This window comes from Cimex lectularius, unplaced genomic scaffold (genome assembly GCF_000648675.2).
Source record: "Cimex lectularius strain Harlan isolate CLEC.00 unplaced genomic scaffold, Clec_2.1 scaffold11, whole genome shotgun sequence".
NCBI lineage: Eukaryota > Metazoa > Arthropoda > Insecta > Hemiptera > Cimicidae > Cimex > Cimex lectularius.
In genome coordinates, this window is record NW_019392673.1 from 2641527 (window position 1) to 2668322 (window position 26796).

General features: G+C 37.2%; 1 protein-coding gene across 1 annotated transcript in view; it reads left to right on the forward strand.

Moving 5' to 3' along the window:
* LOC106668297 (glycine receptor subunit beta-type 4-like) overlaps window positions 1-26796 on the forward strand; it is a 484524-nt gene that overhangs the window by 417990 nt on the left and 39738 nt on the right. The gene's annotated exons all lie outside the window — the stretch shown is intronic.

Sequence of the window (26796 nt, forward strand, 5' to 3'; positions counted from 1 at the left end):
GAAGATATGGACAAATTTTATTGATTCTATATGAAAAAACGTTCGCGCCGTTCCTTAGCTTAACTTAGCTCCAAGTTAGTCCACGAACTGACTTGTCACATCCCTTGGCCAGCGAGGTGGTGCAATGCTAACCAAGTTCAGAAGTGCCCTGAATAGAGCACATCCATTCATGTGCCTAGAAAAAGGCAGATTTGTGGTTTCCGTCACGACCTTTCAGCCGTGCCTTTCACCACCCCCGGAGAGATAGAAAAGGCACTCTATCTCCGGCTCCGGTTGGCCGGTACCCTCGAGCTAAGGTACAATTTGTTTACAAAGCAAGACCACCACGAGTCCAACCTCAATTAGTAGAGCCGCTTGGATACTCTACTCCCGTGGTTCAGTATTATTTTTAAGGAGGGACTGATCGCACTCCCGGGAGTTTATACGAACCTCCTGTTGATGCACCCGTTGACTGAGGGGTGCGGTTCGGTAACCCAAGTAAACCAATGCCAAAGCAGTGGGGGAGGGAAAAGGAAACGGGTAAGGAAAGACAGGGAAGCAATAGGGAATTTTGCCTCCATCATTGGTTACCCCCAGGCACCCGGGTTGATGGTCGTACTTTGCCTAGGCCCACAAGGAAGGTGTCCCTTTGGGTAGCTTAATGTGGGACAATGTCGGTCAGAGTGTTTCAGAGTAAGTGTGACCCACAGGTAAGCAGGTTTACACCAACCAAGATCATTGGATAGCTTTTTGTTACATAAACAATCGGACCCGTTAATCAATCTAGTCATGAGTCCAAGGAAAGGATCGTCCCGTCAAGCTATCTGACCCCGGCTGGTTACTAAAACTGAAGAAAATGAAAATAAATTTTATACTGGGGATTTGTATTCTAAATTATATAAAAAAGGGGAAAAATTAACAAAAAATTAAGTAGTCAAAAATGGGGACTTAATGGCCCCTCTACGCACTACTTGAATTATATTTGTTACTATAATCCATTGTTCTTGGTCCAATACTTTACATAATAAATACTTATTCAGAAATCGTGAGATGCGGTCTGGTGTGATGTAGGTTTCAGAAAAACATTTTCTTTATCGTGCCAGCATTTCGATGTTTATTGAGATCATCTTCAAATCCCTGGCCCTGAAGATGATCTAAATAAAGATCGAAACGTTGGCACGATAAAGAAAATATTTTTCTAAAACCTACATCACACCAGACCGCATCTCACGATTTCTGAATTATTAATTATTAATATTAACTAAATGTTCTAGCTACATCCCTATCACTTAACTGCTCCTAAAACGGATTTTTCTCTAAGTATTCTCGATTAGTAATTAAAACAATTTGACAAAATCAAAGTGTGATATTGGAAAAAATGTTGTTTTAATTGGCATTTGTTCCTTGTGATATATCTCAGGAAAGACAGTCCTTTATCGGTCACTCTTCAGTGTGGACCATGAGAGGTCAACGCATTGGTGACCAAAATGGGCACCATCCCACACTGGCCATGGGTTTGGCTCCATACACTGAGCCAATAGACGGTCCACGATTGGTCCCGCTTTAGCCTCAGTAGCCTACAGTTGCTTACATTTCCTGTCCCGTGATGGATATCGAGGTCGAGTAATTCACTCCTACAGTTTTGTGTTTGGTTAGGGTGTTATTTACACAGAAACTTGGATGGAAGCAATAAACAATGTTGGGCTCGTTTGATATGTTTAATGAGACCGCTCCCAAATGTTCCCCAACACCATTTTCAACCTTCGCCAAATTGGCCACTTCAAGCCATCCCCCCCTCTACACAGTGGCCGCACTATGTCGAGCCAATGTTTGGTCCGAAGCGAAAAAAAGGGTGAGGCACAACGAAAGGAGTGAGGAAGTGAATTTCAAAGGTTGTAGGAGCGGATAAAGAAAGGAACGACTAACAGTGGTGGATTGGTATGATATGGTAGAAATCAGAATGGCAGGAACGAATGTTTCGAGTGGGTTTTTGAAGACTGAAATGCCGACGGGTTATAAATAAAGTAAGTGGAATAGGAAGAAATTGCTTGATAGAGGGAGGAGCCAAGAAAATTTATCTTGTAATATGAGGGGTACAGCCTTTTCAAATCACGAAGCATATTAAACACATGAGGTCTCCTTGGGGAGCTAAATGTGAACCGAAAGTATAGTACAAGCAGATTTCCTTAAATTGCGTTAAAACATATTTTAAAATAATCAAAGAGAGGGGCAGAGAACAACTTTAATTTTATTGGTGAGAGAACTGTGCTGATTGAATTCCGACTTTTTTATTGGGGCAGCAAACGTTGACTAGGGTCCGGCGACTTTGCTTACTAAGCTCGATAAATGATCAAAGTAAAAGCTCTTGCTCAATATTCACGTGAAGCAAGGAATTTCATATATGGACTAGTTCAACATTTTAACTTTTCAAATGTGATGAGTTCATTTGATTTAATTGATTTTGTTTGTATAAAAAAGCAATATTTTATTTTGATATTTTGATGTTTTATTTTATCTTTTGGCCAATATGAACTAAAATGGTTTGTTTTCTAAAGGCAAATTTTTGATCGACTTTCGGCTGACGGTCTTTATCATACCGGAATGCCATACTAATAAAACCATTACTTATTATAAAATAATTATCAAATAATAAAGCAAACTTACTAATAAATAAATTGCACACTTTTCTAAAAATTACTTTAAACAAAGGGAACTCTTGTCTTGAAAGGAATAGAAAATAATAAAGGGCTCAGTAACTCAAAAGTGTCGTTTTTAAACCGTAAAAAAATAAATTCGATTTATCCGTATTGGATTTCTGATTCATAACAGAAATAATGACAACGATACTATTTCTTCAAGTTTGTATCAATTTCTCTTTGTCAAAAAACAAACCAAAAATGTTGCTATATTAATCAATATATCTTTAGCGATCGTAGTGAACATATTAATAATTTCAATAAATTATTCTTTTATCTAAGGTCTTGGATGAAATGAAAAAGTGAGAGCCACGAGTGGGATTTGAACCCACGACCTTCGGCTCAGTACGCTGCCGCGCTAACCACTTGAGCAGTGGCGTATTGAACCAAAGACGTGGGTTCGACTCATGCTCATGACAATAACGTTTCATCTTAACCCAGACCTTAGATAAAAAGAATAATTAATAGTGCTACATATTTGACAATAAAGTGTAAACAATATCGTAGTTAATTAATTTCTCGAGGGACAAGAAATAAGCAAATGATATTAAACCAGAAAAAATGTGATACTATCTTTTCGATTATAACTTCCTGTAATAAATTAAACATTTTTTTAAACAAATTAATCAAAAATTACTTTTGTTTCAATTTTTCTATAAGGGTGTGTAATATCAACCACATGAGTTCATGTTAATAAAAATGAAATATTTAAATCAAAAACACAATTTTCAAAGAAAAACTCATAATATTATATACTTAGAGTTAATTAGGCTGTCGCAATTTAGCAGTGTTTTTATCACAAACTATCAATGTCCGAACTTTTCTAAATAGGAAACTACCTTAAATTTAATTTTGGTCCGTGGTAGTCCGCAAATTAAATTTCCCCCGAAGTCCTTGCGAACGGCACAGTGTAAGAAAATCGTCGTTTCCTGTAGCAAACTTTTAATAGGATCAATTGACCATCCTCACGAGCTTATCAGTAATTTCCACAACGGGCTTCAACCAACAAACCCACTCCACAGACTTAAACAAAGTCCCACACTGACCTAACCCTACAGTCGTGAACAAATTTAATCCTAACAAGAAGATTATAAATTACGATATTTGTACAGTTTAATTTATGAACCCTAGTAGCAATTTCAGGTCACTGTGCAATTGGATAAAGTAACACACCAATAATTTAAAAAAGCCACATATTATAAATTACTAAATCCTTATATTTAATCTCCATTTTAACACAATATAACATAGAAAAAATTAAAAACCATCGTATATTTTTAAATGTGTATATTATTCTACAACAAGACAAAAAATTACAACACGTAGAAAATCTTTTTAGAAATTATAGAGGTATTCACGATGTTTGTAAGATGTTAACTCGTGTTAACTCGAATAGATCATGTTAACAAAGTACGTGTTAAACAAAACAAAACAAGGTAAAGTTAACAGTAAGATCGTTAACGCCCCCTTCTTTTCTTAGCATGTTAAACGTTAATTTTTCCGTTAATTTTTCCGTTAATTCTATTGTGAATGAGAGTACAAGGACAGGCCAGAAAATAAACAAGAAATGTACTGATCTGATTTAATTAAGGCCTATTTGAGAATAAAAATACATGTAAACAAAAAACAGCTGTTTAATTCATGGCTGCCATGTTGGTTACCTACGCCCTAACGGATAGCAATGTGACTACCTTTTCGACCTAACATCTAACATTGGCCCTGGCCTGTTAGATCCAGCAATGTTTACTAGCCGATTTTTACAAGTCTACGTCATTTTTCACGATCTAACACTACCTATCAGAGTTAACAGGGCTAACACAAAGATCGTGAATACGCCTTATGTTTTCCTTGTTGATTATTACCAACCATGTTATTAATTATTCGTCATTGTTTTACTTATGTCAATTAGCTCCCATCGACTCGTATTGCCACTCTAGTGGTTCTGGGTTCAAATCCCGATATAGTATGTTTTTTAATTCTGATGATATGGAGAATGTATTGTAAAGTCTATTAGGTTTCATGGTCCAAATGACCAAATAATTTCTTTGCAATTAATTAATCTTTAATTATGTTTTTAGTTGACATAAAAAAGTCAGTTTCTAGTAGTTGCTCTACCACTTGAGTAGTTGCTATAGATCGAATCTTGAGCTATTCGAATCCCGCTCAGGACACTGACTTTTTTATCTCAACCAGAAACCTTAATTACAGAATAATTAATTGAAAAGAATTTATTTTGTCAATTGGATCACGAAACTTAATAGATGTAATAAGGAAAAAGAAGTATACTTCACTAAAGCTCTCCGTGGCCATTTCATTTGTCGCCGAGAATCAAATAGATTACACGGCATTTCAAAAATGGCAAAAAGGAGGGAAAATTCAAAAGGTGGGGTTGAGATGGGAAGTTACTCTCCGAGTGGATCGAGGTCACGATAGCTCAAGTGGTAGAGCAACGGCGTATACAGCCGAAGGTCGGAGGTTCGAATCCCGTTCTTGACACTGACTTTTTTATCTCAACCAAAAACCTTAATTAAAGTATTATAAAGTGTCTTATGTCGAGTCGGCGACACCCAATTGGTTGTTGGACATTAGCCCTACGTGCATGACAGGAACAACATTATTTACTTTATTGATTAGCTCCAAAATTTATTAAACACTCTTTACCATATTTTAAACTTGACATAAAGACATACAACTTGTGTTACATTCTTTTGTAACACAAGTTACACTATTTACGGATTTACGGCAGGAGTGCACAATTTTAAACTTATCAAGAACACTGGAAAAGTCAAAAAGCTTGATTTATGAGTACTTAATGATCTCACTAAACGGCAGAAGGAAAAGTGCCACGAGACATTGCCAACCTAAAACCAAAACCTTTCCTTGAAATATAACTTGCGACGCAAAATGGACATTTTTGGCAATAACCAAGCGTCAGTGATACATTCGGACGGTTATGTCGGCGAAAGGCCAGGATTTAATTTATACCATATAGTAAATGGAATGGCCGACTGTGCTGTTTATGAATCATCTTTTATGTTTTCAAAAGATATATGTTTCACTCATCTAAATCAATATTGACAACTGAAATGTCTGCCTTCAAAAAGCCCTGGAATGTGTATATAAACTTCAAAGATGTAAATTCCGTGTGCCATCAGATATAATACGTTTATTACCTCAAATAGAACACTACGTTCACTAGCATAGATTATGACACACGAATTATGAAATATAGGGTAATTTTGGGTTTCAGCATGGAAACATTTCGCAAGATTTTCAAACATTTGATTAAAACTTGTAAAAACGTTAAAAGGTGTAAGATTGGAATATTTTGGGTGGGTATTGTACTGCGCCTTTGAGACCTATTATAATGCTATGCCTACGGCACACCGGCTAGTAGTAGTTTTTCAAGAAATTTAATTATTAAGCCGATTGCAATGGGAATTTCTTTCCAAACTCCCATTATAATACACTTTAAAAAGGACTCAACCCATATGTGCTAGCTTGTTCGGTAAAAATAAGAAAAGTTTAAAAACAAGTCCTATTAGATGATCAGTAAAGCTTGGGGGGGGACTACTAATCCTGAGCATTAAAGCCTACAAAATTTCGGAACGAGAAGATTGTTCTCTCAGTAATTTGAAAACCAAAGAAGACACTTTTCACATCAATGCGATTTGCCCTACGCATTCCGAACACAGAAGGTTGTTCTTCGACTCTGTCTTGCCAAGAATTTTGTACATTTACAGGATGGATCTAATTGGAGTAGAGTGGAGTTCAGCAGAGCGGCTTGACTACAAAAGATATATTTTTACACTTTTTCATTGAATCACCTCTGTAGATCATAATTTATTTATTTGCTTTTAGAGAGATTTTTTCCTAGTAACATTTATTATACATGTACGTGAATTTCTTTTTTGCTCATGCATGTTTTCATGAATGCATTTTCTAAGACCATCTTCCCACAGACGGAAATTCAATGCCGTATTGTTTATTTATATATTTCTTTTCAGTACATTTATTTAATCCATATATGTATTTACTATTCATAATTGACCTATGAATTATTTCAGTTAATTATACTTTTGATCTAATGTCTAGGTCAAGATGGAAAATTTAGTCACGAGTGGGATTCGAAGCCACGACCTTCGGCTCATCCTATGATGTCCGAGTGGATCGAATTTACGAGAGCTCAAGTGTTTAGGGCAGCTGCGTATTGAGCGGAAGGTCATGGGTTCGAATCCCGCTCGTGAGACTAGTTTTCACCTCAACCAATTTCTTAGATATCAAATGAGATATTTAATAAACTTTATTATTAATTAATAATCCATTTACGTTTTAGTGGGCAATTGATCAAGTTACTCCTTTCAATTAATTTATTATTAATTCTTTTTATTTAAGATCTTGGTTGAAAAAAGTCACGATAGCTCAAGTGGTAGAGCAGCGGCGTATTTAGCCGAAGGTCGAGGGTTCGAATCCCGCTCGTGACTCTGACTTTTTATCTCAACCAAGACCTTAATTAAAAAGAATTTATTATTAATATAACACTTTTTGCCAAAATCGAAGTGAAATGTTGACTGAGATAATTAGCAAAAGTACGATCTGACGACAGAAAACGAATTACCCCAATAATTCGGTCCGGTCCAGCCCAGATTCAAATTTCAAATTGATCAATTTCTACATTTTAAATTTAATTTCCTACTTGAATCGAAATCGTGACAGTTTTCTCACATAATAGCAGGATGAGAAATTCCGTTTCGATTTATCTTGTGGATTAACTGAGAGGCGAGACGTTTTCCACAGTTGCCCAAATCCCCATTAAGGTCGCCTTAGGATCGATGATCGTCTTGGAATCGCCAAATATGAGATATTTACTCGAACGGACTTGACGGTCGTCTCTAGAATCCGGATTCTACACATCCATTGATCCTTTGAGGTGACCGGTCCTAAATCACACCAGCTCGGAAGCTTATAAATATAAAACATAATGAATAAATATGTCTATTCTATATACAGCAGGCTGGGCGTAATTCTTTTTGCGCTTATCATCTACTAAGAAAAAGAATTTTTATTAAAAGCTGAGTAACAAATAGCGTTCCCCTAAGCTATCGAAATCGATAAATGTAATCTAAGGACTATGTAAATATTTTAATGCATAAACATATTTATATTACATTTTAATTACTACCATATCATAGGAAACATCCAATTTTGGCGTACCCTTTTCTCGTAATAAGATGGGAAAATGTATGGCAACTAAATAATTTTTATTCTTGTGCTTGAATTAGTCGTCACGCTCTATATTGTAACAGATATCATTAATAATTTAATTCATCTAGCTCACTATTATGTTATGAAATCCGGATAAAACTAATTTGAATTTATCTTTTCCTTAAATTTTCGAACAACATCGGTTTCATCAGGACTACTATTAGGTCATCATATGAAGTAAATCTCTGATATAATCAATTGGTTGTTGTGCGAGGAAGAAAGGAAGTTGTTGACCCATGGAAGGCCTAACCGGAAACATGCAACTACCTCGATTTTTGCAGTGCACTGCAGGTCGCAAGAGCCAAGTTGCCGCGCAATCAAGTCGATAGCGGATCGAAATAATGTCAGTGGTAGTCTAACTACTTGCACAGGAACTGTCAGAAGTTGTGACAAAAGTTGCGTCGAGGGCGAGTCGGCCCGGAGGACTTTAAGCAACGAACCTACGGCGATAGTAAGGTCTTAACATCCCAGAAGAGTTGGAAACAGCTTTTCTTGATGAATGGGAAAGAATTCCACAAGATTTTTCTAGGAATCTTTTTCAAGAACTGCAACGGCGTTTAAAGGACGTCATTCATGACAGAAGTGGAAATATTCGATATTAAAGCGGACCAAAAAAAGCTTTCGTTTACATTTTTATTTGTTTTTTGAATTTTTAAAAAAATAATTTACTCAATAATTGTTTTTTAAAAATGAGGTAATAAACATTTTTTCTTAAATGTTTTATTTTTACAACCAAACGTATTTTTGTTATGAAAATTATGAATAAGCCTGAATACATTAAATTTATGGGTGGTGCGTTTATTTTGTCAAGTAGTGTATTTTCCGAACTGCTTCTTGTTTGTTTTTGAATTTGAATTTCATAGATATTTATAAGTACAGTTTCTACCGGCAGTAAAAATACTGTTTTTCGCAAGGTCCTGAGAAAATAAAGCTTCACGAATATAAATGCGACAAAGTGTTTTTCGTACTTTTTAAAGTGTTAAACAATGATAACAAACTAGAAAGTCCGCATTTTGTCTGAAGTAAAATTAGGTCATTCATTAAATTAAGTAAAATTATCATCCTATCAAATCAAAAATTCTATAAAAAGTTATTATCTTAAGAGCAATGACGTAATGATAAGGAAATGTTTTAACCTTTTATTGTAAATAATTAATACAAAAATTGTATAATTAGTAAAGCATCATTGTTTCATCCGATGGATCGGTTTTTGTTGATGCATGGGTATGTATTCCTCATTTTCTTAAAAATCTTTTCAAAGGAATGCAAAGGCTTTTAAAGGACGTCATTCGTGTCAGAGTTGGAAAAACAATTTTTTTAAACAGTTTTATTTATTTTCGAATTTTTTTTACTACTTTACTTAATAATTGTTTTTTTAAGAATCAGGTAATAAACATTTTCTTTTTAAATGTCTTATGTTTACAACTAAACGTATTTTTGGTATGAAAAATATGAATAAGCCTAAATACATTAAAGCTTAAGGGTGGTCAGTTAATTTTGAACGTCAGTATATAATAAGGTCATAATATAATATGTGGCACGTACATATGCAAACAATCTGTATAAAACATATATATATTACAATTAATTAAGGTTTTTAGTTGAGATAAAAAAGTCAATGGTACGAGCGGGATTCGAACCCACGATCTTCGGCCAGATACGCCGCTGCTCTACCACTTGAGCTATCGTGACCTCGATCCACTCGGACACTTAACTTCCCATCTCAACCTCACCTTTTGAATATTCCCTCCTTTTTGCCATTTTTCAAATGACGTGTAATCTATTTGATTCTCGGCGACAAATGAAATGGCCACGGAGAGCTTTAGTGAAGTATACTTCATTTTTAATCATTAAATTCACTAATTTCGTGGTCCGCTTGACCAATTAATATATTACAATTAATTAAGATTTTTAGTTGAGATAAAAAAAGTCATGAAAAATGGCAAAAAGGAGGGAAAATTCAAAAGGTGAGGTTGAGATGGGACGTTAGTGTCCGAGTGAATCGAGGTCACGATAGCTCAAGTGGTAGAGCAGCGGCGTATCTAGCCGAAATCGTGGGTTCGAATCCCGCTCCTGCCATTGACTTTTTTATCTCAACTAAAAACCTTAATTTATTGTAATATATTAATTGGTCAAGCGGACCACGAAATTAGTGAATTTAATTATATATATTATTATATATACATTACATATCATTATTATATATGTTATTATATATACATATACACATAAATATATATATATATTATAATAATATTTATATAATATACTCTACAGTCAATTATTTTCACATTATGGTACAATAATGCTAGGGATCCCCTGACTCATTCCCTACAGATGGATATCGCCATGGGAATGCTTTATGAGTGGTGTAGTGATAAAGTTTATCAATTAATCCAGCTAAACTGGAATTGATAATGTTTAGTAGGAGAAGAACATTAGGTAATTTAGGTAATTTTAAAAACCATAAATTTCCGGGCATAGAATTAAAGTTAGTGGATTCAATCAAATTCCTTGGTGTGACGCGTGACAGGAAACCTGATTGGAAATAACATATACAGGATACAGGCACAATATCAATGGTACAATGTAGGAGAATTGGCTGTAAAACATGGAGCATCAAACCATGGGTATCCAAATGGCTATTACTGCAATTATTCTACCTAGATTATTTTTCGCAGCATTAGTATTGTGGAAAGGTCTAGAAAATAAACAACAAGTAACAAATTAAGATCATTTCAAAGACTAGGTTGTTTGTTGTTGACAGGAGCATTTTCAACTACAGCCACCCTAGCACTTGAAATCATAACCAATTCCACACCTCTTCACATTGAGGTTTAGGTCAGAGCACTAATCAGCTGCTACAGATTAATTAGCGAGGGCAGCTGGAGTCATAAGTGCAATAACATACATCACTCGAAAATCTCACAACTATTGAGTAAGGTTAACGGCCAATTATTAAGCGTTGGTGATAGAAAGATTAAAACCCCTTCGGGGAAAAAGTACTTTCAGGTAGTCACCCATTGTGAATATAATGATAGTTTGGATGATGACCATCGCAACATAGACTGCTACACAGATGGTTTACTTATCAAAGGTAGAGGGAGTGGTGCAGGAACAAATTAGAATCAGCATCTCCTCCCCTCTTGGTAATAACACCTTCGTTTTTCAGGCGGAAATCTGGGTCATTAATGTGTGCTGTAGAACACTTAAGGAAAATGAAATTAAGGGAAGGGATATTAGAATTTTTTCTGACAGTCGGGCTAGTCTTAGGTCATTACAAAAAGATTTGTCAACCTCAAGACTGGTGGAGGAAACCGTAGATCTTTTGAATAGGACCTCTTCCAAGGTTGAGAACAAGGTAACCCTTATTTGGATACCAGCACATAAAGGACACCATGGTAATGAAAAGGCGGATAGTCTGGCCAAAGAAGGCTCTTATACTGCTTTTGTCGGGGCACAACCTTCAAAGTCTAACGCTGCCTGTTCTATGTCCGTTTCGGGACTTTCACAGGTTGGTCGTGCAACCATATACCCCTGAAGGCCCAACCCTCTCGTCACCAGGCGTTAGCCACGGCTGCAGGCTGCCCAGGAGGAGGTGCCTGGTCGGGATACGACGTGAGGGTCGTAACTTACAATTATCTTACTTGCTAATGAAGGGGGTGCCCCCCGTAAACTGCACCCCGCCCAGGAGAGAAAGAGAGTGGGCACCCCTCGTACTAATTACCACTATATATACAATAAAGTATTTACAATATGTTTATTTATACAATTAAATCTAGTAGTAATTAAAGCTAGTATATTCTTCATTGGTTTTGACTGCATTGTCACTTAGATTAACACTTGCACGAACACTTACACTGACATTTTATTCATCACTGTTGGGTGGTGTTGGTTTTTGTGCCGCAACAATATCCGTTTGTCGCAAATTCATGACCCTTTCAGTCTCAGTTTGCATAATTAGGACTCGCTCTCTCCTAGTAGGTTGTGCTGAGGTCAACTTGCCATATTCCGTGGCGTGCTTAGTTTTCAGTAATTCTCGTGCGTGTACATGGCACTTTTTTGAGTCAGACCTATGTTTGATATCAAGTCCCGCACTAGCACTGTTAACACATTTTTGATTTCGCTTGTACACGTTTTAGTGAAGTGTTCCCCAGCACATTTAGCACATGTTTCTTTATCTGCTTAACATAGACGTGATGTGTGCCCATATCGTTGGCATTTGAAACATTGGGTTGTCTCCTCAAAATTTTTTACTGGACAGACCTGGTAATCTAGGAATACTTTGGTTGCCTTCACGACCATTTCCCATTGCTTGGGTAGCATTTCTACAATCCAAGATACTAGTTTGTCTGTTCCTTCACGGGGTTTACCACAGGGTACCGTAAGGTTTAACATTTTCAGTGTTCCACTCCTCACCAAATTCAGGGTTATTGTCAATTAACTGCTGGAGTAATTGTTCTTTGTTTGACAGACACGGGACTCGCAATATTATGATTCTTGGCTTTTTTCCTTGTCGGGCCACGACCGGTATTACCTTACTCTATGAGCAAGAGGGAAGGAGAGTATTAATAACTGGGGCATGAAACAATTCCTTAGGGAGTGGAATTTATCCCCCGGACACAGGCAATCGAAGGAGTTCGTTAAGGTGATCAAACCAGCAGAACCGAAATGGCTGTTCTCTAACTCAAGGAAGGGAATTAGGAGGCTGATAGGTATCCTGATGGGCCACTGGTAATGGGTATTCTATCAGATCCCTTTTGTCGTTATTGCGAAACAAAAGAAGAAACGGCAAGGCACTACCTCACAAACTGTGATAGGTATGCTAGGTCCAGATTTGAAATCTTTGAAGGAGCGGACATCACCAAATCACTCCCCGAGATAAAATGATACAAAATGTTGGGGTTTGTGAACAAGTCCATGAGGTATGCAGGACACGTGAGCCGACCAAGTCCCGGACCTTTTAGGGATGGGGTACGAGTCTACCCAGGCATTTAACCCCTCGGGTCTTCGTCACCTACCCTGCGTTTTATATATATATATATATATANGCATAAAAAAATGCATTCGTAAAATAAGGAATAATAAGGGCTTGAAAATACAATGGGGAGGAATATACAAAAACTGCTATTAAGAGGTGGATTTAACTTGTAACAGAGCCAAGGCCATTTAAAAATTAACACGAAATTAATAAAAGTGCAAGTAAAAGGCTTTAAAACGGGTGGAAAATTTGGAATTCTCGAAGTGCTGTCGCCAATTTCATTATACGACGGAGAAAGGGCGATCGGAATAAATTAGACTTGTGCAGCCGTTTGTTTTAAAGGGCATTCTCACCCCGAAAAAACGGTTACGACCCTGAATAGATATGTATCAATCAGAAAATACCGGTTACAACCGGCATAATTTCTCATATTATAAATATTTACAATATTGGTCATTAAAATTAATGTATTGCGTATTTATTTTCGCAATATAGCCCCACAAAATGATAAGTTACTCCAAAAAGCCTAAGGTCTTGTTACGGTGTAGTTTGTCTGGATGAAGGTGTAAGGATTAAATCCAGATTAATAAAGTCGCCGAACGACAGGTCGTCACGGACCATCCATCCACCCAATTTGCAGGCCATCAGTTTTCATTTAAAAAAATCATCTAGATTAAAATACATTTTCTATTAATAAAAAATATCTAAAGAGAGTTAACGATCTTATCAAAGATATTATATATAATAGATATAATATATTAATGACAGAATCTAAATGGCTATTCTCTAACTCAAGGAAGGGAATTAGGAGGCTGAGAGGTATCCTGACGGGCCATTATACACTGAGAAGACACCTCTTTGTAATGGGTATTTACCAGACCGCTTTTGCCGTTTTTGTGAAATAAAAGAAGAAACGGCACGGCACGACTTCGCCGAGTGTGATAGGTACGTCAGGTATAGATTCGAAACTTTTGAATGAGAGGACATCACCAAATCACTCCCGAGATAAAATGGTCCAAAATCATGGGGTTTGTGAAGAGGTCCAAGAGATTTATGCAGGACACGTGAGCCGACCAAGTCCCGGACCCTTTAGGGATGGGGTACGAGTCTATCCAGGCATTTAACCCCTCGGCTCTTGGTCGCCCACCCTGCATAATATATATATATATATATATATATATATATATATATATATAAATGAATGAAGCAGGATAGATAAAAATCACATTTTTATACAGTTCAGTGTGTTCGCCAGCAGCCAGGTACAAAATGGGGCCGACGAACACCGCCAGAGATGAGTTGAAATTAATAAGAAGATTGTTTCGGCACCAACGGGAATGGAAGATTCCCGATTGAATGGGAGATGTTAGTTTAGGAAGAATTAAATGAAGGAATAAATAATGAACGAAAGGAGTAATTGATGACTCACTGTTTAATAAAATTTCTATGTCTTACAAGATGGCCGATGTTCGTATTGGAGACCTGAAGGCGATGACGGTCTAAAGGCGATGAATCCCACTGAAGGCGATGAAGACCGGAAAGCGGTGAATTTCTCTCGTGCGTTGTTCGGCGATGACTAGGCCAGTGCACTGGCCTGCATCGTCGATGATGATGATGATGGATGTTGAAATCCAGTGGCGATGACAATGATATCATTGCTATCTAGGTGGTAGCAAATGAGATGATGGAGTCTTCGGGGATAATGATGGAGGATTCGTTCGTGGGATTATGATGATAGTAGATGGACAAAGGGAGATGAGATATTAATGGAAAATGGCGATGATAGGTTTGGGACCATGCTGTCGGGAGTTGCACACGGAGTTAAGGATGAGGCGATTCTAATGTCAGTACGCGGATAAATGTGCTTAGAAAACCAATAGTCGGACAATCTTACACGGTGGATAATTACCATGGTGTAACACTTTGGGGAGATAGGGCGATAGAAGGTCGCTCGGAGAGATGGTATATATATTACACAGGGCGGGCGACCAGGACCCGAGGGGTTAAAAGCCTGAGTAGGCCCGTACCCCATCCCTAAAAGGTCCGGGACCTGGTCGGCTCACGAGTCCTGCATAAACCTTTTGGACCTATTCACAAACCCCAGGATTGTGGACCATTTTATCCTGGGGAGTGTTTTGGTTATGTCCTCTCCTTCGAAAGTATTACATTTTTCCCTAGCATACCTATCGCATTCTGCGAGGTAGTGTCGGGCCGTTTCTTCTTTTGTTTCGCAGAAGCGGCAGAAGGGGTCTGGTAGAGTACCCATTATGAAGAGGTGTCTTCTCAAGGGGCAATGGCCCGTTAGGATACCTATCAGCCTCCTTATTCCCCTCCTAGAGTTAGAGAGTAGCCATTTCGTTTCTTTAGGTTTGATTTCCTTCAGAAACTCCTTCGATTGCCTGCATCCGGGGGAAATATTCCATTCCTTAAGGAATTGTTTCATGCCCCAGCTACCTATACACTCTTTTGCTGTGCTTAAAGAGTGGGGTAATACCGGTTGTGGTCCGACGAACTCAGTATTTGATCCTTCCTTGGCCAGGCTGTCCGGAGAGATGGTGGACAAGAGAGCCAAAAAGGCTGGAAGGGACGGATTTTTGAAGAAACAGGAGGGAATCGTGTTGCGATTTGTGGATTTTGAGAAGATAGGGGTTTTAGATAGAGGGGTACAGTGTACGTCACAAATCGGGCGCGTCTCCGTCAGCGCACAGTGATAAACCGATACAAGAAGTTTCACAAACAATTATTCAGTCACAGAAATCCTGAGTTGTTTGTCTAAATCGCATTATGAAAGCAAATAATAGCAAATTAAAGGACAGCAAATTCCTGGAAGTAAATAAATTTCACAATATTACCTGTTCATTACATTCAGTATTTCATTCAAAATGAACCGAAAAACACATTCTTCCGATCAACAGCGTGTAGATATGTACGTGGTATTGCTCGTCGTGGAGTCGAGTTACATGTACCCCAGAAATTTCCTGATCTTCGTAGAGTAAACCACAAAACATTTATTCGTGTTGACCGCAGTGGGAGGAGATGCGGATCAGTTGCTGTTCCATCACCAAGAAACTGTAGCGTAATTTTGACGAGGAGATGAATATTTTACTGTGTGTTCGCGAATTCCTCTGTCGCAAATGCTCGAAGGGTTTTAGTTTTTACAAAAAATAAAATTAGAAATGTGCTCCGGACTTAGAATTGTATCGCTCTCATATTGTACAGGGTCTTCGTGACTCTGATTATGACAGGGGTTTTAACGTTCCGTGCACAAATGTCGATTTGGGAGGCTGAGGAGAACGTTCTTCCATACATCCTATCGACTGATGAATTCAACATCACTGTGAATGGCAGCCGTTGAAATTTTTGAACGTAGGCAAAGGAAAATCCGAGAATTTCGTACACTTATCATCATCAGGTGTTTTACAGTAGCAACACTGTTAGATGATGTTCCTCTGCAGTAACGACAAAGAATGATCCTCCAGCTTGATGGATGACTAGCACACATTTTGAATCGACACTTTCGGGATAGATAGATGCTCATGGCCTGATCAGTTTGCCTCCTCGATCACGCGATTTAACTCCACTTGATTATTTTCTGTGGGGTCATTTAAAAAACAGTGTCAACGCCAATAATAACACAGCAACCTCAGTTGAAGAACTGCTGCAAAAGATAGAAAATACGTACAATCCACCTTCCCTGACTCTATCGCTAAGTGCACTGTTGAAGAGTGGTTAAAAAGAGCAAATTTTTACATCTTAACTCAAAACAGGCAGTTCAAACACGAAATGTGATTTATGAATAGCAAACCAAATGACTGGTTTTTCAAATTTTCCCCCTAACTTGTTAACCAATTTACAATTCGATTGCACTATTGTTCTAACTTCAAAATCTTGTGGCAGGATGTATGGGGCTTATTTAAAATTTAAAGAATGGAAAAGAAAAGGAAATAACTCTTTTAAAAATGGCACCATCCTTTGGTACACAGATGGATCCAGAACACAAGAAGGTACAGGGTCAGGAGTATTCGGTCCTGGAACCAAATACTCAGAACCCATGGGAAAACACACCAATATCTTCCAAGCTGAGATTCATGCATCGAAAGATGTACCCAATTCAATGTCCAATCAATGTAAAGGGTACAAAAACAAGAATATAGCTATCATGTCAGACAACCAAGCTGCCATCAAAGCACTAAGCTCAAGTATCATTAGTTCAAGGATGGTGCTGAACTGCAAAACCAAATTAAACACATTAGGTATGCAGAATAAAGTCAGCCTGTGCTGGGTCCCAGGACACATGGGAGTAGAAGGCAACGAGAAAGCGGACACCTTTGCAAGGAAAGGGGCTGCCACACCGCTGATAGGACCTGAACCCTTCTGTGGCATAGGAATCCACACTATTAACGAATAGCTCAGACAGAAGGACAAAAAGAAAATGAGGGAACTTTGAAATTCACTCATTGGACATAGACAATCTAACCAATTTTGGTAGGAAAGAATCACAGAATGTGTCAAAGGAAGTAGGAACAGACTGCGAATCCTAACAGGATTCTTAACAGGACACTGCAGATTAAATGGACACTTAAAGAAAATTGGAACAATCCAAGATGGCACATGCAGATTCCGCAAGGAGGCAGAAGAGACACCAACACATTTACTAACAAACTGCGGAGCTACACTAGCCCGCAGTAGGATATCTTTTGGGATGTATAATGTGACCATGAAGAGCTTCAACCACTGAAACCGGGCCTATTAATCAAATTTCTTGATGAAATAGGACTCACCGATGTGCTTTAGGCAAAGAACGGGGGATACAATAGCTCTTAAAGGGCTACCATACCCTGAAAAATTACATCTACATCTATTTGAAATTTTGAAGTTGAACTGGGCCTGATTTACATTGTATAATTTTTCTCTAAAGAAAGGTAAAACTTTGAAACTATACTAAAAAATATTAAACACTATTTTTAGGTATTTCGGTAACGTTTTCTGATTAAAAGAAATTCAGCCGGGCCATCTAGAAAATACACCCTTTAAATGTGAATTTTGACTATCCAGGGCTATTCATATATCTATTTTCTATAATATTTAAAGTATGAAGATTATCTTTCTTTATTCACTTTTAATAATTATAAAATATATTGGGTTGTCCGGAAAATAATGCAGGATTTTGGTATTAAACAAAAAAAAAGAAACTAGTTACTTTAAAGCAATGTTCTTTAATCAAAATAATTTCCCATACTCTCAATACATTTCTCCCAACGTGTTGGTAACTTATTAATTCCGTCTGAGTAGAATTCAGAATTTTTAGAATTGATAAAGTCAATAAATGCATTTTCCAGTTCCGTTTGATTTTTGAATATTATGTGTTGTAAGTAGTGGTCCAGGTGTCTAAAAAAATGGTAGTCAGTAGGCGAGAGGTCCGGAGAGTAGGGTGGGTGAGGCAAAGTTTCATAGCCAAGCTCCAATAATTTTTGTGACGTTACACGTGACACATGTGGTCGAGCGTTGTCATGCAACAAAATGGGCCCTTTCCGATTGACCAAAGAGGGCTTCATTACTGCCAATTTCTGATGCATGGTATTAATTTGGTTACAGTATGATTCAGCATTGATGGTTTCGCCAGGATTTAAGAAGCTGTAGTGTATTAAACCAAATGAAGCCCACCATACCGTAACCATTACCTTTTTTTGAAGAGTTGGGGGCTTTGGAAAATGTATTGGAGCTTCTCCTTTGTCGAGCCACTGTCCAGAATCCACTTTTCGTCACATGTAACAATTCTGGCCAGAAATGGGTCATTTTTGTTTCGACAAAGAAGTGATGCACAAACATCAAAGCGCTGATTTTTTTGGCGATCGTTTAATGAGTGTGGAACCCAATTTTCGAGTTTTTTCACTTTTCCAATCGCCTTGAGGTGGTCAGCGACGGTCGTTTTACTGACTTTGAGTTGCTCTGCAAGTTCTCGAACAGTTGTTTTGGGGTTTTCTTCCACCACTGATCGCAGAACATCATCATTAAGAGAGGAAGGCCTTCCACGACCTTCTTCATCTTCAAGGCTGAAATCTCCCTCCCGAAATTTTTTAAACCACCTTTGCACAGTGCACTCATTAACACAACCCTCGCCCCAGACTTGGTTAATGTTTCTAGCCGTTTGGGCTCCGCTTCGGCCGAGTTTAAACTCGTAAAAGAAAATCGTACGAAATTCTCGCTTTGACATTATAAGGATGACTGAATTATTTCCAAGTAGCGGAATGCTACAGAGGTAAACAAACAATATCATTTGGAAGAGGATTAATAAGTGTTGACATTCATACAAATGAGTAATCCTGTAAACGTAAACAGAATATTTTATATAGATTTTTTTTAATGAAAACTTAAAATCCTGCATTATTTTCCGGACAACCCGATATTTTAATCTAGGCATTTTTCTTTTTAAATAAAAAACTACGCTCTACAAATTGGGTGGCTGGATTGTCCTTATAACGTGTCAGGATTTCTTTTGTAGGTCTGCAGGTAGAAAACTGAGCAGTTTAGTCGTTTTTGGTCCTTTAGCTATAATTAACCAGGATGATCGGAAATTGTCCGAACCACAAAAAATATTCAAAATTGTATAATTTAAATCTGAACACGGCACACTGCCAGATGCATTTGTTCTGTGCCATTTTTGATACAAAAACAGTGTCGAATATCGTTTACTATCATAAATTAACTCAATTAGAAAATAATTATTTTATGATACTAACGATATAAAAAATTAATACTTGGTGGCAAACTAAAACAGCGATAGCCAGATCAGGTGCATCGGAAGTTGCCAACTCGTTCATCACTCAAACATCTCCCAACCTTGACTAGCATTAAACCATTTACCCACCGACCAAAAATGTTTTACAAATTTGCAACTTAAAAACGTGATTAACGATCCATTACAGCACTTCTACGACTATTAATAAATCCTCAGAGCAAAACCAATTTTATGCAACCTTGATTTTGAATTGTATTGTATTTCCATGATTCATTCCGCTTCCTAAACGAAGCGACATATTGCCCCGTGACATTGAATGAAATAATGAATAATGAGACGGGTATCGAGCAATGAAACGCTACGTGAGTCGAGGTCGGTTCAAGGCATCAAACACAACCGATAAATTAAACAACAAGGGAGAAATGTTAAAACGCAATGATCAACGCTGATTGTTTGATTGAATTGATGTTTAACTCGTACAAACATTCACCAAGTTGTTATAACTAAAATTGAGCATTCCAATCTCAGCCAAAGGCATTTTCATCTTTTATAAATACACATTTTCTTTATATAGAAATCCCATATTAAGCGTAATCATGCAGTATGCTTCTCGAACCGAAAAATACTTAAATGAGTTCGAATATCCTTAGATATATAAATTTTAATTGAATACTTTTTAAATATATTATGTTTATGTAAAATATATTTTCTTCCTACAACACCTTGTTGCAGGGGTGCTCAAACGGTCGATCGCGATCGACCAGTCGATCGCGAGTGCTTTTTTGAGTAGATCTCGAGAAGAAAAAAATTTTTAATAAGTAGGTAGGTAACTAAACTACAAAAATGTATTACGTAATAAAATAACACTGCTTACGGCAAAAGGTGGCTTTATCAAAGGAACGCGCGGCACTTGTCAAAGAAAAGCCGCGTTGTTTCTAGACTAGTAGACAGTACAGTCTAGTCTAGAAACAACGAGAGACAGTACAGTCTAGTTTCGGGCGGCGCGTTTGACGGGAACATTCGAGACTTTCGTTCACGCCGATATAAATGTTGTGCCTGCAGGAATTGGAGTCATTCTGAATTGTAACTTGATGGCGATACTACGTCGATACAAAGTTTATTATTAAATAGTGGAAAATGAGTGCAGTGAAATCTAAAACGTATCATTTTAATAAGGATTGGGAGGAAGAATTTTTCTTTTGTATGGTGAAGGATAAGTGCATTTGTGTTATTTGTCGTGCGTCAGTTGCAATACCTAAGCGTGGTAACTTAGAGAGGCATCATAAAACGGTTCATAAAAACTATGAAAAGGATTTTCCGCCACAGAGTGAATTAAGAAAACGAAAAGTAAGTGATTTGATATCTTGTTTGAAAAAAGAACAATCCATGTTCACAAGACCAGCCAAACAATCAAAAGCTGCTACGATCGCGTCATTTAAAATATCTCATATATTGGCGAAACACAAGAAACCATTCGAAGATGGATCGGTGGTGAAGGAAGCATTTATTGAAGCGGGTGAGACTTTATTTGGAGATTTTAAAAATAAAACAGAAATCATGTCTGCTATTAGAGAACTTCAGTTATCTCGTCCGACTGTCACAAGGCGTATTGAAGTCATGAGTCAGGACATCGCAGATAAACTAAAACATGATATCATGGAATGTACATACTTTTCTTTACAGTTCGACGAATCCACCGATATGACAGACACTGCCCAGCTGTGTATTTTTATTCGGAGGTATTCAATGACATGTTGGCTAAGGAAGAATTTTTGACAATCATTCCTCTGAAGGGGAAGACCCGTGGCGAAGATATATATGACGTTTTCTTCAATTTTGTAAAAAACTACGAGCTACCAATATATAAATTAGTGTGCATTACAACCGATGGAGCACCAGCAATGACTGGAAACAAAAACGGTTTTGTGGCATTGTGTCGAGCTAATGAAGAATTCCCTTCATTTTTTTCATTCCATTGCATTATACATCAACAAGTTTTGTGTTCAAAAGTTTTAAACACGGAGGAAATTATGGGCATTGCAACAAAAATTGTGAATTCCATCCGTGCACGTAGCTTGCAACGGCGGCTCTTTCAGTTGCAGTTGGAAGATAGGGAGTCAGCTGAACACACTGATTTAGTTCTTCACACGGACGTCAGGTGGTTGAGTCGCGGAAAATTCCTAGAAAGGTTTCAAGAATTATTGCCCGAAATAACAGCTTTTCTAGACGAAAGAGGTGATGACACTCAGATTTTGAAAAACGAAAAATGGCTGACTGATTTGGCATTTTTGACATTTTTGACTGACATCACAATGCACTTAAACACCGTTAACTTGGAGCTTCAAGGTAAAGGAAAAACTATTATTGAGATGATTAGCGCAGTAAACGCATTCAAAAGTAAATTGCAACTTATGATAGATCAACTGAAAAGAAAGGATCTGAAACATTTTCCGTCTTTGAAAGCAAGGATTCCTCAGTTGAATTATGATACGTATGAGGCTGAATTATCAAATATTTTGGGACAATTCGAAATGCGTTTTTATGATTGCAGTAAATTGGAAAATATAGCATCATTTATGAGTTATCCTTTTTCATGTAAAAACATTGAGGAATTAGCTACTGAAATAGCAAGTCAGTTTAATATGAACTCATGTTCTGTTGAAAATGAGTTGGTGCAGATTATATCAGATATACATCTCAAAGCTACAGCATCTAATACAAATTTCTGGTGTTTTATATCTGAAGATAAATATCCGAATGTAAGGCAAATCGCCCTTCAACTGACGGCATTTTTTGGGTCAACTTACTTGTGCGAGTCTTCATTTTCTGAAATGAAGATAATTAAGTCAAAATATCGCAATCGACTAACTGACGATCATATGTCATCATGCTTGCGATTAGCACTCAGTGGTTACGTACCATCTTATGAAAAGTATGCTGAGGACATGCAGTGCCACGCTTCAACATCCAAAGCCACTCCTTAGTTAAGTTTAACACCATATGTAACTCTTTTGTTTTGTAACAACCAATAAACTCGCAATTTTGAATAACTATGAGTTTTTTCATTGATATTGTAGAGAAGAACCTAACTAAACCTAACCCAAACCTTGACTAAAATAATGTACCTATATTGTGCAGAAAGCTAATATCTATATATGCTACGGTACACCCTACCTAGGTAGGTAGGGTGTATCGTGTATGTACGACAACCCTGCATCACACACACTTGCACCCTCTCAGAGTCGATCGTAAGTAGTCTAAAAATATTGAGGTAGATCGCCAGCAGTTCAAGTTTGAGCACCCCTGCCTTATTGTAAATTATCACAATTTTTATTGGAACAACCAAGTACATTACTTTAACCACCACTAATAAATAAAGAAAAACAGAGGATAATTAATAATCTAATTGAAATACTCTATTTGTATATTTGTTTATTATATGGTGCCCTCGTATGTTATCGTGCATAAATACTCAGTGTTAATCATCACCTGTTTCTTCTATGTTCACCAACTAGATTGTTAATTGAGTGGAAATGATAAATGATGGAGTGAGTGTGGTATTCAATACTTACTTCTTTACGTTACTACTTAGTACTTCTAAAAGCTATTCTAAAACCGTCTTGTTTAAAAATTTTACTAACTTTTTCCGATAATTCACCAATGTATGGAAAACAACGGAAACCTAATGATTCATCTGTGGTGGGGTGGCTGAGTCCTATTTTTGATTCGTTTAAAGTTAATTTTTTTATTCTTTTAACTAGCAACCTATCAATAAATATTTCTTGATACCCGTTGTTTTTTGCTGAGGTTTTAATAGTTTTTAATTCTTTTTTATAGTTATTAGGTGTTAGCGGAAGTTTTAACATCCGGTCTATGAGCCAAATGAAACCAGCAGCCTTTTGGGACCATGGGTGGGAAGAATCCGCTGGTATCATTTGGCTGAAACTCGCTACCGTGCTCGAGAACCCTTCTTAAGTCCGGCAGCATGCCTACACGCTCTCTGTACGGAGCAAAGGCATGACACGCCTTATTATGTGGGACACATCGAGCAACCTTTCTCTTCATAAGGGGCACCTGCGCGGGCTTTGGCCCAAAAGCAGGTGCCCATGTGTCAACCGAGTGATTAATTGTTAAAAACACACAAGATAGATCAATGGCAAACCTGTGTTTACCATCACTGTCAGGCCTTAAAATTAAGAAAATTCTTAGCCATGATTGGAGAAGTTGTAAGAATGGCGGCCAGAAAAATTGTGATGGAAAAGCACAATAAGGTGATATTTTTCATCAAAAATATGTTAACGGCATATTGTTATTCATGAAGGAGGATAGGATTGATGAATTTTTCAGCTCTTTTAATGTATTTCCTCCAGATCTGAATTTCACTGTACAGAAAGAACAGACTGGGAGCATACCCTTGATGTCAGAAATATCCGAAATGAAAATTGCACCCAAAACTGGGCCTGGTTAACATAACCAGACACCGCGACTTCAAGAATCTTAAAATTCTGTTTACAACATCTCACCCACCAAAAACCTAAATTCAGCTTCCAGCCAGGAGTTTCACGGAAAAAATTTCACCAAAATCGGACGGATCCTAAAGCTTAATGAATACCTGGATGCATTTTTGTGAACAGATTAATCCAAGGGGAAAAGGCAAAGCTCTCCAGCACAGTTCGCCAAAGGAACACCTTGAGACTATAGAATATGAGATATTTCTCTTTTCTTTCCTTTCCTATGATCACACAATTAATCGAAAAGGGCTTTCGGTCAATTAAAAATATCAACTTGGACTCCGAAACATCTACAACTTTTACTGCACCTTCTACAGCGGACTCAAAGACAAAATAGAACAAGTTTATAACTTGGTCTACAAAATACCTGCTCTTGTGGAAAAGTTTATATTGGTGGAACAAATCAAATGACAAAAAATGTCCAGTAGCACAAAAATGAATTAAAAAACAATAACTTAGATGCTACAGCCTTGAACAAAGGTGCGTGAAACTTCAAACGTGGTTAAAGATGAGGACACATGTACTTCACGCATGAATCGAACTATCATAAGCCCCTCGTCACCGAATCTATATACTAACTCAACGAATTTCAACGCAACCTTCGGAAAATGTTACCGACACGTCTTCAAACAAATCCGATTACGACATGACACCAATATCAACTCAGAGGGAGATGTAGACCGCCTCAAACTTGAGTCCACACGACTGAATCTGCAAATATATGGAACACCCATTACCTTTTACCTTATCCTACCTAATAACTTAAATTCGAACGATAACACCCTTTTAACTTTTTTAATTCTTTAATTTTTAAAGTTTAATTAGTACCCTGCAGAGTCATTTTTTTCATTTTCACAATCACCATATCATAGTAAGTGGCAGTGCCAGACTTTATCGAATGTTGTTTAGAAATTTTTTATTTTTATTTTTGTTCCTTCTAGAATGTTTTGCCTGAAGAAGGACTACAATAAGTTCGAAACGTCGCCAAAAATAAAAAGTAACTCAGGCCACCACACTGACAAATTCTCCAATCATACATCCGTCACCGGCCGACAATAAACTTGAACTATTTCTTAGCTAAATTATTAATTTATAATCTAATAAAAGATACTAATTTTATAGTTAATGGATGTCACGGTACACTGACTTTACGTTTTCCTCTAATGGGATTATACTGTCTGGTAGTTGAAAAATTAATTTCAAATGATGTTGTAATTTACTTTTAAATTTACTAAACCTACAGATTTAACAATAATTGATTAAATATAGCCAGAATCAATTTATAAAATTCAAAAAAATTTTTAGAAAATAAAAACGGCCGATTTTGCTGGATGGAGGTTAAAAATATTATCTCAACTAAAAACCTTAATTAATTGAATGATATTAATTGGTCAAGCGGATCACGGAAAATAGTGAATTTAATGAATTAAAATGAAATATACTTCTCTAAAGCTCTCCGTGGTCATTTCATTTGTCGCCGAGAATCAAATATATTAAAAAATGAAATCCACGTTGATAACTTTTTTTTGCTTTCACCGAGAAACAGACTATAGTCATATTTAGAAGGAATTTTCAATTACAATCCTAAAAGGGAAATTTACATTATTTAACTATTAACGTGTGACACTTGACAAAGGCGTTGGTTCGGGGGATAAAGTCGAATTCCGAGGACACGGCATACAAGAGAGCAAATAGTTCTATCCGGACGGGGAGGAAAGTGGTTTACAAGTGATATATCCCCTAGGCTCCTGTCTCTCAATCCGGCGGAAAGAAGGAAGCGGCTTAGCCGCCTCACTAACGCCCGCTTTGACATCACTACACTGTTTCCGACCTTGCTTTCTTTCCTAATGAAATTTCACTTGGATCGCGGCCTTCTGGCGAAAAGGGATCAGTTTTTTAAGCTAGCAAACATTCCTTTTTCTACAATTCTACAATACTAAACTTCTCAAAAATGAATAGGGATATTGCCAAATTTGTAGGATTTACTTTTCCTAGGATTTGTATATTATTTTTGTTATAAATTGCATTAAATTTTATTAGAAATTGTTATGTTTTTACTGAGGAAAATTTAATTTTGGGATTTTTAAAAATAAAAGGTTTTAATTCCATAATTTTGTTTATTGTACCCAAAAATTTGTTTAAATAATTAATACCGTGTATTATGTCCTCTCTTAGCTAAACCTCTGTGCTACCTGTTAGGCGAAATGATAGTGATCATTAATTTCATAAGGAGTTTCACTCCATAGATGTTGCAACGCTGCAGTCAATTGCTGCAGGTCAACTGGCTGCGGTTGTTAATCGAACAGCTTTCTGTGCAATACATACCATATGCTCAATGGGATTGAGGTCTGGAGACAATAAGGGAAGGGGCAGATGGGAAATTTTTGGGTTTTTTATGTCAATGGGATCCCTGGTTTGTGGGATTTATTCTTCGATAATTTCTTGGACACAACGGATCGCGGTGAGGTTGCCTTCAGCAATACGGAGTCCAGTTCGTCCTCCAGACCATTAAACCCTTTCTTTCAAACTGCACTGAATAGAACAGGAGTTGGGGAATTGTACCCACCCATCGCTCTCAGTAGACTCGGCGCCTGCTATCACTACACAGACAGAAATGGGACTCAT